Source organism: Heterocephalus glaber, unplaced genomic scaffold (genome assembly GCF_053883595.1).
Source record: "Heterocephalus glaber isolate CG9 unplaced genomic scaffold, H.glaber_assembly_v1.0 deba00001553, whole genome shotgun sequence".
NCBI classification, from domain to species: Eukaryota; Metazoa; Chordata; class Mammalia; order Rodentia; family Bathyergidae; genus Heterocephalus; species Heterocephalus glaber.
The window spans coordinates 5,689,890-5,709,885 of NW_028258344.1; the positions used below are offsets into that span (position 1 = coordinate 5,689,890).

The 19,996-nt window shown below is 39.4% G+C and overlaps 1 protein-coding gene and 1 pseudogene across 1 annotated transcript in view; one reads left to right on the forward strand and one right to left on the reverse strand.

The window, feature by feature from the left end:
- Clvs1 (clavesin 1) overlaps window positions 1-19,996 on the forward strand; it is a 247,551-nt gene that overhangs the window by 158,713 nt on the left and 68,842 nt on the right. The gene's annotated exons all lie outside the window — the stretch shown is intronic.
- LOC106009186 (SAFB-like transcription modulator pseudogene) lies at window positions 11,244-14,031 on the reverse strand (annotated as a pseudogene).

The window sequence follows — 19,996 nt, forward strand, 5'->3', positions numbered from 1 at the left end:
TTGCCAGCTTGATCTTTGCTTCTTTTGAAGAGCCTTTTCAATCAACTTTTGAAGAGCAACTTTCAGTCACCTAATTATAAAGAACCTCAGTAATAAAGCAGATTATGTTTAACTTTCTAATTAGCAGCAAGGAATAAAAACTTCAAGGATCTTTTAATAATCTGAACTAAAGTCAATGAACATACATATGTGTGAAACAGGAGACTAAATACCTGCAAAAATAATATAAATTCAGTCATTTAATGGCCATTTACTGAGTCCCTTTTGCATGCTAGAAATTGACTAGAATGCTGTGTTTGCAGAGGCTAAAATTCATGTGACCTCTCTACTATGGGGACTGGGGTCTAGACTAGAAAATAATAAGACAAATATGAGTAAACGTACAATCAGAGATTATATTCAACATTACAAAGAAGAGAAAATGAATCAGTGTAATTTACTATGGTAAAAAATAATTACCTTAACTAAGCTTTCTTCCTGTTAGTCTCAGTTGTTTTGGCTAATTGCTTTGACTGTTTTCTTTTAAAAGCCTAATTTATACCTAGTGTTTAACTTTTCACCTGAAAACACAAACTGCAGAAGTTCCAATGAGGAATCATCTATATTTTCAGCAGGAGAACAAGAGATGGGATAAAAGTAAAATACTGACTCAATCATATAGGGACTCTCCATAACTGAACAGCATCGTTAAAGTTCCTACTAGCTGTCCATGCTCCGGAAGACTGATTAAAAGAGTAAAGGCAGAGGAGACCTGCTGATCAGGCATCTACGCTGACCTCCTCTCATGAGTTCATTGAAACAGTCAAAAACATTTAAAGAAGAAAAATGAGACAAAGATAGGCCCACACCACCTGTCATGCTTCCTCCCACCCCAGTCCCTGGTGGACTATCCTCCTGCTGGAAATGCTTGAGAAAGAGAGCTGAGTGGATGAAATATTGGGTGTCACTGGCCTCCAGCATCCACTGATGGTTCTTCGTAAGGAACTGTGAGGACCAAGTGCATTATGGAAAGGAGCACAGTGTGCCTCGCACTGTGCTATCCCCTCACCCTCTCTTCGGTAGCTCTGCCTTGCAGAGGAAGCCCCTACCTTCCCACTGGTCCACTGTCTCAGGTTTGTCACATAAGGACCGGGCTCTTAGTTCTTCATTCTTTCATAAAATCCTGACACTCATTCTCATCAGAGTCTCATTGCTTTAACTTCAGCAGAGTTTATTAATGCTAAAACATTCTTCAGATAGATAGAAAATTATCAATTCAAAGAACACTTTAAACTAATGATGCTCATTAGCTTTCCCAAAACAAATTATGGCATTTACATCTTTTCTAGGGCAGGACAAGTATAGAAATAGTTTATAGGGATTTCTCTCTACAGGGACATCTGGTTTATTTTCTCACCTAATTATAAAATATCTTCCAAATGTCACTGGACAGTGTTATATAATTGTACTTAAAAACACATATCAGTGAGGGAATAACTGTTAACAGGGAATGTGTCCTAAATCAAACCAATGATACATCAAAAAATAAGTTTACAAGTATAAACCTGTGTGGAAACATTGAAAACTTATGTCTATGCATCAAATTCTAACAAATGGGTATATAGGTACTGCCCACATAGATTTTGTACAGTGTTACATTATCAAGCCTATTTATTGGCCACCAACACACACACATACACACATACAAGCAAAACCTAATGTCTCTCAGATAAGAGTGAAATAATCTAAGATGAAAATGTAATGAGAAAATATCAAAGGATTAACATGATTGATTTCCTAAAATGGGAATAACAGTGTTCCTTATTTAACAAAAGTGTCTAATTTATGAACAGAAAATAATCTTCAGAGATAAGAAATGTTTGAGATTTTATAAGATTATTATGTGAGGCTCTTGAACACTGACCATCTTATATGTTCTTATTTCTTTTAAATCTGCACCGACCATGCATGTATACACAGCGCATAAAGCTACCTGTACACTGTGTTATACACAGATATAACTGTTGAATTCTCTATCATAATGGAAGGACTTATGAAGAAATTCATTCACAAGCTTTCTCCAGAAGTTTTCAGCTATAGTCATTCCTCTACCTTCCTAAATTGTCTATTATATTATTATTATTATCAGTGACACTCAGTTAATCCTTTTATTTCACAAAAGTTTTATGTTCATCCATGCAGTGGGCCTTCAGCATACTGAGAGTTGTAAGCAAAGCCCAGAATTTTCCTTGGATGTCCTTTCATAGAGCACTAAAAGGACTGATTCCTATTCTGTTTTTTTTACATCCCTGGCAATAAAGAACACAGGCAAACACACAAAACTCAAAATAGCTTAAAGTGACTTCCATAAATAAGTGATGATTAGCAGATAAATCATCTACTGTCATGTAACAACAGAAGCTTTAACTATGTAATAGTAGTGTGTTTATGTGTGTGTGTGTGTGTGTGTGTGTGTGTATAGGCTTGCTTTTAATTGCTTATAAAAATGTTCATGTTCTCTTAAATCTACTAGTACATAAAATATCACAATTATAGCTTTAGAAAATTGCTCTATTTTCCTTGTGTTATTTACTCACCAAACTGTGTCTCTCTGAAGGAGACTATACAGTCTTTGTATCTCCAATATGTCTAGACACAGAGAGTCTTATTGAATAGATGATGGGTAAGAACTTGCACATATCAGTTCCTCTGGCAAACTTTGGGTTTTCTTTAACTGGGATTATTGACATAAAGAAAATGCATATAGAAATTATAATCATATAATACTAAAAATTATATTCCTACCTTTTATGCAGTCCAAATACAGTCATCTCTTTCTGCATCCTATGAGCTATTTATCCACATGGATATAAAAATATTTGAAAATTATTGTATCTAGGCAAAGAGTTCCAAAAGCTTTTGATCCTTCCTACTTATTTGAATCACCTCTCCAATGCCTCAAATTGGGCTTGTACTTAGCAGCAGCAATTTTATTAGCGTCATGAAAGAGTCAACCCTTGCTTCCAGCTATACAATCCCCCTACCAGCAGCTGGGATTCCTTTTCAAGAAAGAAATCTTGATTAGAAAACTATGTTAAAATTTCAGAATGAAGGGCTGGGGATTCAGTTCAGTGGTGCCACTGCCTGCCTCGCAAGTGCAAGGTCCTGAGTTTGATCTCCAGTACAAAAAAAAAATTCAGAATGAAGAGGTAAATCAACTTTTAGATCAACATCTCCTACCTGACCCTCATAGTTTCTGCCTTATTATGACAACAGTTAAAAACAACTAGGGGCTTGCCACACTTCTCCCTCTCTTCACTTCTTTTGTCCTCATTCTTTGTCATCTTCACCAAGGAACTTCTCTTAAACCAAGTTGACTGCTGCATTAGTCAATTTCCTGTTGCTGGGACAAATACTCAGCACACACAATTTAAAGGGGGGAATGTTTATGTTGTCTCATGGTTTCAGAGGTCTCAGCCCATGGTCAACTGGCTCTAAAACAGACACATCATGGTGGAAGGGTGTGGTAGACCAAAGCTTCTTTCTTCATCATGGCTCGGAAGCAGAGAACATGAGAAGAGAGCCAGGGGAGATTATTCCCTGCAAAGGCATGCTGCAGTGACCCACATTCTCCAACTGGGCCCAACCTCCTAATGGTGTATTGAGCACTGCTCATCAGTGGATTAACCCACTGGTGGATATAGCACCCCATGACCCTAGCACATCTCCAGAGCCCCTTAATCCAGTGAAGTTGACAATTAAGATTAACCAGCATAATTACCTCTTATTGTCCACCCTGAGGGAAAGGATAGGTAAGTTTTTTGGAGGAAGTGAACATGTTTTTTGCTCAAGTTATTATCATTTCAACATGCAATAAATATTTTTAAATATTAAAGATACATTTTAGATTTTTTTGAACTAAGTCTTCAAAATTCATTGGATGTTTTACACTTATAATACAACTCAGTTTGGACAGACACATTTCATTTGTTCCATAATCACATATGCCTATTGGTCCCTTTCTTGATAGCATAGGCCTCTAGGAACCAGTTGCCCATTGGCTGCAGTCTATAGAAGTTTACAGTGAGTTCCAGGGAGATAGTGAAGTGAAATGATAGAATGCTGAGCCATAAATGTTTAGGGAATCACTTTTTCCAGGAAAGAACTCTAATTTTTCTATTCCTGAATTATCAGAATTTGTGGTCAAGATGAACCCATTTGTGCTATTGCTGTATTACTCTCCCTCGATATTCATCTGAGATATCCCCAGAGCCCTACTGTAGGAGGACATATACGTGGATCCAGCCCGCTGTATAACATATTCAAGTGGTCTTAGAAAATTTCAAACCATTCTGGTACTCTGTGATTTAACCAGTGATGAGAGAGGTGCTATTCAGTTTTCTCAATAAATTTTTGTTGTTTGAAAGACCAAATGAACCAATAGTCCACCTGCCTATTCTCTAATATAGGAAATATTTTCAGTTCCAGGTTGATGATCTCAGGCTCATTTACATGCTGATCTCCTGTTTGAATTGCTTTCTCATTTTGAAAGAATAATTTTTTCTCTATTCCAAGGTCATTATTTGCATGAGATGTAATGTAAATCCCCTTATTTTCAAGAATAAAGTTAATCTATTACACTATGCACAATGAACTCTATTTTGGAATTTTGGATTATAATGTATGGGTTATAATGGATCTCATTAAGTCTGAACATTTTAGAAAACAGCTTTATTGAGATGAGATTCAAAGATCACAAAATGTATCCATTCAAAGGGCACAAATAGTATACTTGAGTATATTCAGAGTTGTGCAACTGTTGCCACTATCTAATTTCAGATTTCTATTTCTACTTTCATCAGCATAATAAAGAACTCTGTGCCTATTAGTAGTCACTCCTTGGTACCCTTCTCCCTAGCCCAAAAAGCTGCAATTTAATTGGAAGAATAAAATCAAAACTTTAAATGTTGAGTCTAAAATTTTTGTAATTAGAATAGGCAGTGGTCATTTTTGATGTGGGCTGGTGCCTGGGGTGGAAGCGTGGAAGAGAGTAGATAGCTCTGCCTGTTAGATGGGGTCCTGTCTGAGGTGCAATCACAGTACACAAGCTAGACCTCATTTCTTTTCTCGACTGCTACATAACACCATTTTGCATAAAGTTAGAGTTTTAAGTTACTAGAATACCATCATTTGCTATCTCTGACCCTGTAGAGCTGTGAACACATTTTTGTGGATGTAGAGTGTACCTGTAGCCTGAAAGTTCATTCTGACTCAGAATCTGGCTCCATGAGAAGGGACCACAGGGCATATAAATGGAGGAGTCTGATCAACTTCCATCTCATACTCTTTCTCTCTTCTACTCCATCTGAGGAAAAATAAGACCAACCACGATATGGTCAATGAACACCGCTTTCTCATTCCTACACACACACTTTCTATTGGGCAGCCCATAGTGTCATCTTAGTATATTCAAAACATGACTTTGAGTACTTAATTCTGTTGCATGAGTTCTTTGATGTAGGAAAGGCTTATTTAACAAATAATTACAACTGCCCATGGTTAATTCTAGTTTATGATTTTGCACTTTATTGTATATGGACTTATATTATTTGCTAATTGTACCTTTGCATTTGTATTATTTTCCTCAATACAGTGACATTTTCTTAATAATAGTGAGCTCATGAGGCTGTGGACATAGCTTAGCATTAGAGCACTTGCCTGTCTTGCCTCAGGCCCTGTATTTGAGCTCCAGTCCCACAAAAATAACATAGAATAGAGTAGAAGAGAACAGAGTAGAATAGAACAGAATGAAGAGCTCTGCCAGATGTGTCAATATCTCTGCCCATCCCAGTCCCATCATGAAGTAGTGTATGCTCATGCCACTTAGCATGATGATCGACAGGGCTGGTGCATGTGTAAGGGCATGCAGTGTCGCCTCGGACCCCCGTCAGTGGGTGCTGCCATATCCCTGTGCTTGGTCTGTAGCCCTGGCACTCTCTTCTCCTGTGTTTGCCTCATGATTGAGTATGTATTTTGTGCCTAGCTCTGCAGTAGGTACAGTATTTACCAGGAGCACTCTCCCTCTGCTCATCTCATGTCCTTATTTCTATTCTTACATTGACCACATGGACTAATGGATATTTGGTTTTTCATCTCTTTCTGTAGACTTTGATCTTCTTGTGTGCAGCATGGAGCCTTACACTGAGCCTGGTATGCAGCAGATCTTCCATCACTGCTTATTATGTGAACAAATAAATAAACGAGCAATATCAGCAGCTTTCTGCCTAGCTAGAAAGACAGCACATTTGAAACAATGAGAGAACAGGAGAGTGTCATTTAAGGTGTTAATCATATAAATCAGACAATGTATAAAGTAAACTTCAGATATCTTTGGAGCCTGGTATAAGTAAAACATTTTTTTAAGTACAGCCCAGCCACTAACAATAATTTTGAATCAGACTGCATTTCCTATGGAATTTTAAAGGAGATGTCACCACATTCAGCAGCTAACTTCATGGAGCACTTTTTCTGAGGCCCCCATGCTCTTGGCCCCTTTTCTCCTCTGCAGCCTGCCGTTCTCCATTCGCTATTGCTGTCCCCAGACCCAGTCACACCTACTTTCTGGATATCTCCCGTCTCTCCTCTCAGTGCAGACTTGCTCAGCCTTCCTGGCCTCTTTAATTATTCCCTCTTTCACCTGTTACCCCAAGTCTGCACTACAAAGAAAAGTGTAGAGCCAACCCAGGAGCGAGATACTCTTTCTCTTTAGAAAGAGGGTGGGTGGGGATGGGGAGCCATACAGAGGACCAGTGTAAGGGAAGAGGGTGAATCTTGGAGCATTGGAATAATGCTTTCTGTCCTTATTGCAAGTGCAATAAGATTGGGAAATGGAAAAGTGCTGCCGGGGTGATGAGGAGGCTCTCTTTCCATTTGGGGTCTGCCGGTGGTTGTGTGCACATAGCAAGGAGCACACAGAAGCCGTGATGGCCAGTTGAGTTTCCAGATCAAACATCCTGCCCCCTCATACAACACAGAACATTAATCACATGTTTCTGAAAAAAACCCCTGCTTTACTCTCAGGCCCTGGAGCTGTCACTGGCCCTGCCTGTGGGAGTCTTGCTCCCTGTTCAACCCAGATCCAGCTTTGACAGAAGATCCCCCTGAACAGCCCTCCCTGTCTTCTGTGCTATGTGACAGCCATGTTCATCAGGTTCTTGAAGTCATCTTGGCCCTGCAAAGTATTATGTTCATTTACCTGGGAAGTCTATGAATCCATTGCTTTTAAGTCCCATACTCTGAGTTTCCAGCCCAGAAGCTAACATTCAGTGGTGTTGGTAACAGAATCTATACATTGGTTGGGGCCCAACTAGGAAAAAAAAAACCACTGGAAGTATTTAAAACAGAAGCACTTCAATGTAATACAGGGATTTGGCTAGCCCGATGGGTGACGGGAAATCACAAAGCCCAATAAGGAGAATGAGGCAAGCTAGGGAACAGCAAGAATACAAAGCAGAGAACTACCTGAGGCTGAGAGACAAAGGGTTGCTCAGGCCCATAGGTGCTGGGTGATGTGGTCAGGAGGAAGAGTCACACTCCTGTCCTTACAGGTGGCTTTGGGTAGTAAGATTGGGAAATGGAAAAATGCTGCCAGGGCTGAGGAGGAGGCTTTCTTTCCCTTTGGGGCCTGCAGGTGGCTTTGGGGAAGGTCAGTGAGGACCAGCCCTGGGGCACACAGTCCATGGCACAGCTCTCATTGACAAGTGTGGAATAAACAAGGGTAGGGACAAGACACAAGGATCACAGTGCAGACATGGCCTGATCACGTGGCCATACCTAGATTCACTTTCACGGAAAGGGGGCACCATGAATAAAGGCTCAGGAGAGGGGTCTGTCGGGTGTATTCCAATAGCTGGGCACTGTGGGTTTATACACTCTGACCTGCTGAACTCACACAGTTTCCTGCAGAATTTCACTAGGAGGAAAGCAGGCTCAGAGAGATTAGGCTTGGGAGGGAAATGGGGAAGCAAAAAGAGTTAACGTGTTATGTATGTATACTAACTCCTGAAAATGGATGTAATCAAATACATTTTTTTAAAAAAAGTAAAAAGTAACTCACCAAAAGCCACCTGCAAGTAGCAGCAAAAGTTCTATGGCTGCAATACAACGTTACATTTTCAAAGGATCCATAAATACCTGTTTTCTGCTCACAGGATTAGAAGACCAGAGCTAGTTGAAATTCTGTAGCAGGAGGTGGTTGCCATTAGCACCTGTCTCCCACTCCAGTCCTCCTGCTCAGAAGAGCCCCACAAACAGGATCTTCAATGTTTCCCATCCCCTGCTCAGGCAGCACACAGAACGTGCACCAGCCATAGCTCCACATCTGCTCTCAAAAAGAATAAGCAAAACCAGTGGATGGTAGACTGAGAGTGGAGGCTTATTTTAGCAAGAGAGAAACTAGGACAAAAGAACAAATCTTTTGCAGGTGTATGAATGCATCTGTTCTCCAGGGCAGATGGATTTGCCAATGTCAGAGAAGTTGGAAATTTGTCATTAATCCTCAGGTAGCACGCCGTAAATCACAGCTGAGTCTGCCATCCGAAAATGCCAATTTTTGAATTATTTTCAGTAAATTTGAGTGCATTCAGCTCTTTTGGGAGGTCCATTGATAACTAAGGAAGAAAAAATCTAAAAAATACTGACATATATCAACTGTGTGCTGAGGTCTGTGCATATGTGTGAGAGGAAGAGGAGAGAAAGAGCAAAATGAAACCTTTTCTTGCCCAAACATTCAATTACAATACCACAGCTAGTGAATAAAATGGTAACATGAAATAGGAAAGGATGACAATATTATGGCATGTGGAAAAGGGACCTTGAATGTACTGTATATTTTTTAAGAGGCTTTCCCTTAAATTAATGGATTTCTCATTTCTTATATAAGTACTTCATGGAGGTCATGTGGCTAAGACTGGAAATTTGAATTGTCCTGTTGGAAAAAGACACATTCTTCCCCTTATAGTTACTGAGATGTTCCCTGATGATGTTATTTAGCAGAGAAATATGTAGGGTGTGTGTGTGTGTGTGTGTGTGTGTGTGTGTGCGTGTGAGCAATCATATCTGAAAGCATTTTCTTAAAGTTAATAACTAATTGTGAAAGCCTCTAATCTGAAATAGAATAGCTTGATGGTATAATTTTCAACAAATATAGTATTTTTTGTGCTAGTATAAAACTACAAACACTTATGAAAATTTGTGTTACTACCACAAACCACCAATGCCCTCTTTTCTAAGGTATATTATAATACTGGTGGTGAATAAAAATCTTTCATTTTATTAGTAATAATCTTCTCTTCTTCAACCCTCAAGTTCCCAAACATTCTCATAGCTGAGTTAAAAGCACAAGGAGTAGAAATTAAAATTTCATGAGTCCTACCAATGGGCCATTGCTTTTTCTGCCATCATTTCTAAATCATATTTCCCTTGCTTTGTTTTTCACTATCAATTCTCTTCGCATGCCAAAAATTACTCAGATGTTTATAATGGTTGACACGTATTAGGAAGTGGTTTTACTATTTAAGTTATGTCCCTGAAACAACACTGAGACCAATGAAACACACAAATTAGTGTGTCAAGACTGTAGTAAAGTCGACATTCCTGTTAAATTCTTTTGCAGACCCCTTTAGGAATCATAGACATATGAATACATCCTTTCTCCAGAGATGCTTAAATCAAATGGTAAATTTCATGGGCCTACTGGAGTAGTTGTATAGTGATTTATCAAGAATATTCTTTGGAAAGTGAAATGTTTACAAGGCAATATATGCCCATCCATAATGGCAGACAGATGAGCAGAAAGATATGTGAGGTAATTTCTTGGAAGAAATTTTTATTTTTTAATTGACACTACTGAGCATATTTATGGAATACGGTGTGATCATTCAGTATATATATATAATGTATAATGATCAAATCATGGTAATTAGCATTTCCCTCCAGGAGGATTGTTCAAAGGGGAAGGGAAAATAAACCCTCTGCCCCAAAGAACACTGTGTGGTTTTGGTTGTTCGTTTGTTTTGATTTTTGTGACAGGGAACTGAACCCAGGGGTGTTCTATCACTGAGGTACATCTCCAGCCATTTTTATTTTGTGATAAGATCTCACTAAGTTGCCCATTCTAGACTTGAACTTGCAATCCTCCTGCCTCAGCCCCCCCCCAAGTAGTTGGGATTACAAGTGTGTGCTACCATGCTTAGCCAAGGCATGTTTTTATAAACCTCCAGCCAAGCAGCAAACTCCTATACAGGGAGCAGGCAGTAGTACTCTCTGCATGAGTGAAGTGACTCAACATGGTGAGGACCCAGTGCAGCCTCAAATGAATTCAGGCCTGACTGTTTCTTGCATCCCTTGTCCAAAAGACCTGCCAGACATCTTTCTGGGGTTTGCTACTGCCAGGATCCTGCCCTGAGGGTGACACCAAATCAGTGCTCAGTGTGTGTCCTTCTATGTGAGGGGATATGTTCCATCCTAATCTCAGACAAGTGTGGGTGCCATCAAAACTCTGTAGGGCAATGCAGGGGTTGGAGAGGAAAAATAGATTTATTCCTCAGGAGAGACTCAGTTCCTCTGCTCTTATTTGGCTCTTTTAAGATTCTTTCTCTTTGGAGGCCTGTGTTTTTTTGTTTTTTTGTTTTTATTACAGAATGTGAAGGTTTATTTCAAAAAAGATTACATTTTTTAACCAGGTTACACAGATGCACTTAATGTAACAGTATCTTCTTCAAAAATAGGTTACAAAATACTCAGAAATGCAAGGAACAATCTTACTCTCTAAAAATTAGACAGCAGACTTTTTAAGCTTAGACAGCCTTCAAAATGGAGGCCGACGATGCTTGGTGACAAGAGCAACGTCCAGAGCCTGGCACCACAGAGCCAATGCTGCAAGTTACCCACTACCACACAGCTGCAAACTATGCCTCATATTCACACAACCTTCAACAAAATGGCTTCGGCTCCCATCTTTTCAAATGTGTATTGGTGCTGCAAGAAAGTCAAGTTGAATGACACAAAGAACTATTAAAAATTACAACAGAAATATTTAAACATCTTCTCTAAAATTGAGAAAAGCAATCATGTTAAATTCTTTTATAAAAGAAAATAAAAAGTCTGACAGAACTCTCTGGCAGGTCAGAGGGTCCTCTTCTTAAGTAGTCAAATAAAGTTTATAGGAGATTTCAATAAATTATCTTGAAACCACGGCAGAGAGCTCATTTTCGAAATCGCCGTGGAGGTCCACACTTATAAGGCCTAAATCCAGAGCCACTTCTGGCATGGAACTGCCCTCGATCTGTACAATTCTATTAACTGGAGATGCATTACTGGAGCGCTGGCTCATCATGCCTGCGCCTGCCCGGCCGTAGCCCATTCGCCTCGGGTCATGCAGCAGGCCCTTGAGTAGGTGGACCATGCCACTCTTCCCTTGGTCCACTTGTGTCCCGTCCATGGTGATCAACCACGTGTCGTTCTTCTGGGTAGTGCTGGGCTCCACTGCCCGGTCTGAGGTGACTCCTCTGTCGCTCTCTGGGCTGCCATACTCAGAAGCATTACTTTGACTCCCAGGAGGAGCCCCTCTCACAGTGTCCTGCCACGTCCCTGCCAGAGCGCTCCGGCCTTTCAACTCTTGAGTCCCGCTTGTCAGCAGACAGGCTCCCTTCGCCCTTCCAGGAGGCGGGTCTGGAAGGGTTGGGGCCTCCCGGGGGTGTCTCGGGGGCACCATGTCGGGCCTGTCCTGCATGATCACTGCTTTCCTCTCCTCTTGCTCCCCTCGCACATCTCTTCTGTCTGTGTCTAAGTTCGTTTCGTGGAGGAGGCGGCTCATTTCTTCTTGAATCACTGAAATGTTGGGGGTATCTCTCAAAGCTGGGATCGTCTCTTCCTGCAGTTGGCCGTGTTTTTTTCCCTTCACTCTGACCAACAAAGCGTTCCCGCCTATCAAAAGAGGAAGACTGTACGGCTGAGCTGTCAGGAAATCTGCCCCTCTCCCGGTGATCAAAGTCATTAAATCTGTTCTGTCGGCGAGAGTAGTCGGAGCCATGGCTGAATCGGGCATCTGTATCCAGAGACAACTTTTACTCTCGCTCCAGTAAGGATCATCTCGCCTATGATCTACATCACGTGGGCATTTCAGAGAATTCCTTTTTTCTTGTTCTTAAGGAAGCTGTTGCCGCCTTCTGAGTTCCTCTCATTCTTGAACAATCCTTACGACTTCCTTAAGCTATTCCTGTTCAGTACGAATGTGTTCCCTTTCCAAGCGTTCACTTTCCATTCTCTCTCTAGTTTTTGCCTTTCAATTTCTAGGCGCTCTCTCTCTCTCTCTCTCTCTCTCTCTCTCTCTCTCTCTCTCTCTCTCTCTCTCTCTCTCTGTAAGCGTTCCCATTTTTCCTGTTGAGGAATTATTCTAATTCGTTCTCACTCTCCAAGCTCTTTCTGCAATCTCTTGTCTTTGAAGTTCCATTGCTCCTCTCATTCTTTCAAAACAAACTAAATGTTCTCTCAATCTCTGTTCCTTCATCTTTTCAAAAGGCAAGATCTCTTTCCTTCTGTAGTCTTTGTCCCTCTTTTTATCCAGGCTAGCTCTCTCCTTTTCCTTGCTTCTTGCATGAATTTTCTCATATCTTCCTCTTCTTGGTGGCCTGCAATGATCTCCCTTAGCTTGGTCTACTATTACCATATGTCCTGGACTCTTTGAACTTATTCGTTTCTTTTCTTCATTTTTTTTTACTCGATTCTGAAGTCTGGCCACTTGTTCCATTATCATTCTTCTCTTCTTTACTTTCCATTTTCTTAGTATCCTTGCTTTCTTTTTTCTCAGATTTTTCAGATAATCTCTTCTCTTCTTTCTTGACAGAGGTTTGTGTCTTGCTACTTCTATCACTCGTATTCTTTTTATCTCCGGAACTTCTTGAACTACTCTTCACCATTTTCTTTCTTCATTTCTTTCTTAGAAGGATCACCTTTAACCTTCTCCTCAGAAATCAGCTGGCCATGCAGTTCAGTTCGATGAAGATGTGCAACACATCTGGACACCTCTGTGCTTGAAGACATAGTGACAATACCATAGCATTTTGCCCCAGAACTTTGAGCATTTGTAAACACCTTTGCACTTAGCACCTTTGCATATTTGCCAAAGAGATTCTTCAAATCAGCAGCTTTGGTATTAGAAGAAAGTCTACTAACCCAGATATTTTTAGTTGAGCTTCCACTGCTACCACTAGTACTACTTGTACTTCCTTTGTCATTTTTAGATGATGTCTTGCTGTCTTTAGATTCCTTTAAAGAGCTCTTTGCTTGACCACAGGCCCCAATAGATGAGGGCCCTTTCTTCAAAGTATCCTTTTCTTTGTCTCCAGATTCTGCTTGCTTAGAACTTTCTCTGGCTTCCTTCTCGACAGGATCACCCTTCACAAAGTCTTCCTTCTTACCATTTTTAAGGTTCACATTCATCTCATAATACTTGGTTTCCTTCTCTGGGCTCTGTGCAATGATGTCCTGCCCATCTTTTGGCTCACTTGCTTCAGAATCTGTAATTTTCACATTTTTACCTGTTTCTAGGAGGTCATCACCATCAAAATCCAGAGTGATGGCATCTTCAGCCTGGATTGTGACCGAGATGTTGTCATCCTCAGCTTCTTTCACAGTCACATTAGCTTGCATCTCTTCATGAGCTGTGTGATCAGCTTCAGCTAGGTTCCCTTCTGAAGGAAGAGGTCTAGATACTTCCTGTGTACCATCACCAGAACCTACTATATCTTTCTCATTTTCCTCTTCCTCACCATCTTGGACTGTTAGACAGGTATCATCTTCACCTTCTTGAGCTTCAACGTCCTGACTTGTGATGTCCTTTTTTTCTACATCTTCTATTGCTTCTGCGTCTATTATTTCATGAGCTCTCGTGTTCTCTTCAGCAGAAAGTAACTCCTTGGAATATGCATTTTCTTCTTCATTTTCACCACATTCTTCAGAATCTTTTATTTCATTACTTTCATCTTGTTCGTGTGCGAGCCAGATAATATTGAATTAACTGTTTCAACTGATACTCCAAACAAGAAACCAACCAAAGGCAAAGGTAAAAAACAAGAAGCAGATGAGTTGAGTGGAGATGCTTCTATGGAAGATGATGCTTTTGTCAAGGACTGTGAATTGGAGAATCAAGAGGCACATGAACAGTGGAGGTTACTTCTATTCTGTGGTTCTATCATCTCTTAGGGCTTTGGAGTTCTTCAGTTTCAGCCACGTGGGAAAGGGAAAGAAAGCATGGAAGATGCACAGCTATTTTATCTCTGAGTCTGGAAATTGTAGACCTTACTTTCACTTATATTCTGTTCTCCAGATCTTAGCCATATGGTCTCATGGAGGTAATGAATGGCTGGGATATATAAATTTGCAATGCTCCTGGGAAAAATGAGTTGGTGGAAAGGAGCAGTACCACAAACAAATTTGATGACTTTGTCTTATCTTGTTCTGATAGAATCCCCTCTTTTGTTTGGGAGGCAGGTTATTGGTAGTTTTTTACATTGAAAATTGATGTATTTTTAGTGATTAGAGCAAGAAATACGTTTAAATATAAGTAAATTCCCAATTATCTCAAGTTTCTTTCAGAATATGGCAATGTTACAATGAGTACTTCTATATTGAAAAAAAAAATACAGTGCTCCTCACTAAGGCAGAACCAATATGGACTAGGTGGTTTGATTTTCAGTACTTCCTGAGAGGTAGTAAAGAATACTTGTTCATTAAGAGTACTTGTATAAGGGATTAGGATGTAGCTCATTGGTATAATTTTGTCTAGCATGTACAAGGCCCTGGGTTCAATTCCCATCATCCAAAAACTAAACAAATCAACAGCAATGGTAACAACAACAAAACTTCTTCATTCTATTCTAATAACAACTTTCTCTTTAAATGACAACTTTCAAACACATGCAGCTAAAACAAGAATAGGAAGCTGTAACTTGGATTTATGGAGATATGTACTTAGGAAATAGTTACTACTTTATCTGAATTTGCAAGCATATGAATACTCAAAAGTCCATGTGAGGATGGTCAATAGTCCATGTTTTACCAATGCACAGAGTTTAAATAAGCCAATAGAAAAGCAATGTAGAAGAGAAAGAGAAGAGACTGAACCACAAGACCTAGTAGGTCTGGATTTAAACTCTACATAGCCTCTTAACTGAGATCTGAACCTGGGCAAGTTTTAACCACTCAAAGTTGGCAACGTTTCCTTATCTGGAAATGTAGGATAATATTCTGATGGTACCTTTTTAATGTTGTCCTAAGTCATACATAAGGTAGCACATATAAATGTGCTCCACACAGTTTGGGATGGGTAGTAAGGAACCAATAATTCTTCACTATAAATTATTCCTACTGAGGTTAATGCTTTCTCTTAAGTTATTATGACATTATTATAGTTGCTTATTGCAAATTTACAGACCAAACACATTTTTTTAGTAAAGTAAAATTTAACATCCACCAAAAAGTTTTGCACTGAATGACCTCTGTGTTCCTTCCCCCCATGCTTCCTTCTCTAAGAGACACCAGAATGTTGTGAGTTTAAGCATGGACTGGCGTGGAGAATCATATGAAGCATATAGTCTCTTGTGGCATCGATTTCCCCTACGAATCAGCAATTCAAGCGATCTGAGTTTCTCTATGAATTGGCATTTAAATAACAAGCAACAATCATCTATTTACCACTTAGGAGCCCTGAGGGAAATTTGAATGAAGATGAAGTATTGCATACTAACCATAATGTATTTGCTATTTAATAGTCAAAAATAAATCCCTCTTAAAGTTGCTGTGGTGAAAGAAGCTGGAAGTGATTTTTTATGGATAAAATTACCTTTGCTTGAGCTCAATTCTGCTGACTCATAATGATTAGGCTGCATGGATTTGCATTCTGCTCCTTCTACCATCCAGCCTTAGTTGCAGTCACTTCTGATCCTCTCTCCTGGCCAGCAGTGGGATTGCCGGAGCCAGGAAGGGATGCCGTTCTCCCATAAGGAACTCCATTAAGTAAGACATAAAAGAAGCAGTTGAGATTGTCTTTGTTTTCTCACACTAAAGGATTTCCTACCAGGCACAAAGCAGATCTTGTAATCAAGATTTTACATTTGTAGTCATATTTTCTGTTGTCTTGGCAAACATTTGGCAGGTATGTACTACTAGACGATTTTCATCTATTTTCCTCCCTTCCCTCCTGCCTCTCCCCTAATTTTCCTCCCTCCCTCCTGTTCCTATGTTTTATTTTAAAGGAAATATAATCTGTAAGATTATTCTTGAGAGAAAGTGGAGGGGGTGGTAAATAAAATGTAGGGACTCCTGGTGGCAGATCAAGTTTCTCAAACATAGTTACATGTATTTATTCATCACCAAATCTTTTGCTGGCTTTTTAATCTGTCTTTTTTTATTTGGCCTCTGCAGAACATGCAGGATTCCCTTGATCTTCACATCATGTTATCATTATGAGCTATTTATTAAGGAACTACCACAAATCATAAAATCTAAAGTCTGAACATTGTCTTTTCTTGCAACAAAGCATTGTCATATTTCTATCTCCTGCTGGACAATGAACTGATTGCAGTCCTGTAAAACCTGTATCTTTTGCATTTTATTCATAACAAGGACTCAACAACTGCTTATCCAACAGAACTGAATATGAAATGTGTAGCCAAGGAATATTCTTTAGTTTACAAGCAGGGAAAGCCCTGAGACTTATCTGCTAGCTGAGCCTGTTTGGCAGAAAGCCAGTTTTGCTTATTAGGACAATCCTCAAAAAGTTAGACCTGTTCTAGGGTCCAAAGAAAACTGTACCTTTTGGCCTGCACTGATCTGAACCTGATGCAAAAATTCCAAGTCTTCACTAAGCTCAAGACAACACTATGTCAGTGCTGCTTCTTAGAGGTTGAGAGTATCTCTGAATAGAATATATTCTGAGAGTTTGTAGCTCATTATTGACCTGCTTTCCTCCTAATGAACACTGTTCTCTCTCTCTTCTCTCTAATGCTTGCTACTGATAAACATGTCAGCTATAAATACATAACATTTGGTGTGTAACTGCTTTTGTATGAGCTCTCCATCTCCTTACAAATAGGTCCGTATATGACTTCCACACTAATGGTTGCTCTGCAGTATTGTACAAACCCATCACAGTGAAATACAGCATTTTAAAAAGACTGTTTTACACCAATGAAGCCCATTTATGCTGCTGAAACTGTTTTTTATCTGCCTGCTTTGCAGTGGGAAATGAATGTCATTGGTAGGACATTCATGAGCAGAATGGATAAAACCTCATTTCATGCTTGCATCCTTATCCTGCTTCCATATCTACAAATATGCAGATATATGAGTGCCTCTTCCCAAACCCTAAAAGACCTCCAGTCTTTCCTTGGACTGGGAAAAGACTTAGATTTAGAAAGGGAAGGAGATTACAAGTCTGGAAGATAACTTCGGAGTTGTCCTCTCTCTTTTCTTCTTTGAATGTATTTTTTAGAGGAATCTTAGGAAATGAAGGGATTATTTTTGCAAATTTGGCCCTGTTGTGATTTTCACTTAAGAGCAGTGGAAAGAGGTAAAAACAGACAAGAGAAAGGGCAACCAACATGGAAGCAGACCCCAAGCCTCCCAGGGCCACGTGATTTTGAGTTCAGATGTGTTTTGAACCTTGTTGTAAAGTATGTTAGCCTACAGGCATTACCAGTCTTTGAAAATAGCACTCACTAGCAAGTGCTCCATTATCCAGCAGGAAACTGAGCCAACTGCTACCTGTAACATCTGTATTTGATTGTCAGAGAGAGAGAGAAAATTAATACTTTGGCCCGAATTTGCTGCCCTAAATTCTTATCAAACACAACACTAGGCAGCTGATTGGTAGTTGCATAGTGTCCTTATGGGAATGAAATGAAAAGTGGCCATTGAAAAACAAATGGAGTGCATGTCTCATAGATTGCAAGAATCACTTAACATTACTACAGCTCCCAAAGAAAATAAAGAGCCCCTGAGACAGAATGCCCTGAAATGTATCTTGTGCCTAACAATTTGTTAACCTTGGAATTTTTGTTTTTATTTTTTTTAATACCCCAGGTAGGCAGAAAGCATCATCTTTCTTTTGTTTATTACCCTTTCAGAGCCACACTACGTCCTTCAACTCCCACCCCATGTCTTAACCTCTAGCAGCCACTAATCTGCTCTGTTATGGAAACATTTTCATTTCAAGAATATAAGTGGAATAACTCTGTGTGCAACTTTAGGGGATTTTCCTTTGTCACTCAGCAATTTTCATAAATTCACCTAGGTTCTTGTATATACTCATAATTTTTTTTTCCTTTAAGTAGTATTCAATGGTATGAGCACGCCAGTTTGTTTAGTCGTTCACTTACTGAAGGACATGTGAGCTGTTTCCACTTTTTAGATATTTCAAATAAAATTTCTACAAACATCCATGCATCAGTTTTTGTGCCCTCTTTATGTTGATAAAAATTATAGTGAACGCTGTTGCTGAGTGCCATTCAGTGGAAAGATAGGCTCATAAACCGTTATGGTGTGTCCTCATCCACCTTATTGACCAGATCTGGCACCCTGTGAATTCTGATTCTTCCCTAAAGTCAGAATGACCATGAAAGGTAAATGTTTTAATTCATTCAGAACACTGAAACAGCCATAAGAGCACAATCAAGACAAGAGACAGAATTCCCAGAACTGCTTCAGAAAGTATCAAGAATGATGATGGATAAGTGTGTTTAAAGCAAGGGATGAGTATTTTGAGAAAGACTAATGGCAATGTGTCTTTTACTGTAATAAGAAATTTTAAACTTAAACAGTCACTGTATTTGTTGATCATAGCTCATACTCGAAAAAAACAACTTAGAAGGATTTACTTTTTATTTTGGCTTACAATTTCAGAGGTTTCAGTCTATGATCACATACTCCATCGCTTTTAGTCCTGCTGTGAGGCAGAAATATCATGGCAGAAGGTGTGGTGGAGAAAATTTGCTCAGCTCATGTTGACCAAGAAACAGGGGAGAAAGGTAAAAAGTCAGAAAGGAAGGGGCCAGAGACCAGATAAACTCCTCAAGTTCACACCTCCACGCTCCACACCTTTCAACTAGGCTGCACCTCCTGTTTCCATTGCCTCTCAACAATGCAGTCAGATTAGGATCTCATCAGTGGGTTAATCCACTGGTAAAGTTAGAGCCCCATGATCCAATCATCTTCCAAAAGCACATCAGTAATGAAGCTTCAACACAATGAGCCTTTTCATATGGGAGATATTGGATCTCAAACATAGTGATGTTTTCATTTCTGAGATGAATGCTCAGAGTGCAACTGCTGGCTTGTATGGTAGCTATATGTTTAGTTTCTTTGAAAACCACCAAGCTGTCTTTAGATTGGCTACACCACTATCGCATTCCCCATTAGTATATGTGACCCGGTTTCTTCAGAACCTCACCAGCATTTGCGGTTGTTACTATTTTAAGCCATTCTGACAGGTTTTAATGTGATATTTCATTGTGGATTTAATTTTTATTTCACTAAGAATAATATTGAACATCTTCCCATGTGCTTATTTAACGTCTGTGTATTTTTTATAAAATATCCCTTTATGTCTTTTGTCTATATTCAGATTAGATTGCTTGTTTTTAAACTATTGTGTCATAGAGTTCATTATATATTCTAGGTACTAGTCCTTTGTTGGAAACATAATTGGCAAATATTTTTTCTCAGTCTATAATTTCTCTGTTCATCCATTTCACGTGAACTTCCACAGAGCAAAAGTTTTTAATTTTGACAATATCCAGTTAATCATTATTTTTCATTGTACATATCATACATGCTTTTGGAGTCAAGTTGAAGAACTCTTTGCCCATTCTATATCTTGAAAATTGTCCTCTATATTTTTTTCTAGAAGTTTTAGAATTTTGTGTTTTGCATTTAAATCCATAAGCCGTTTTGTTTAATT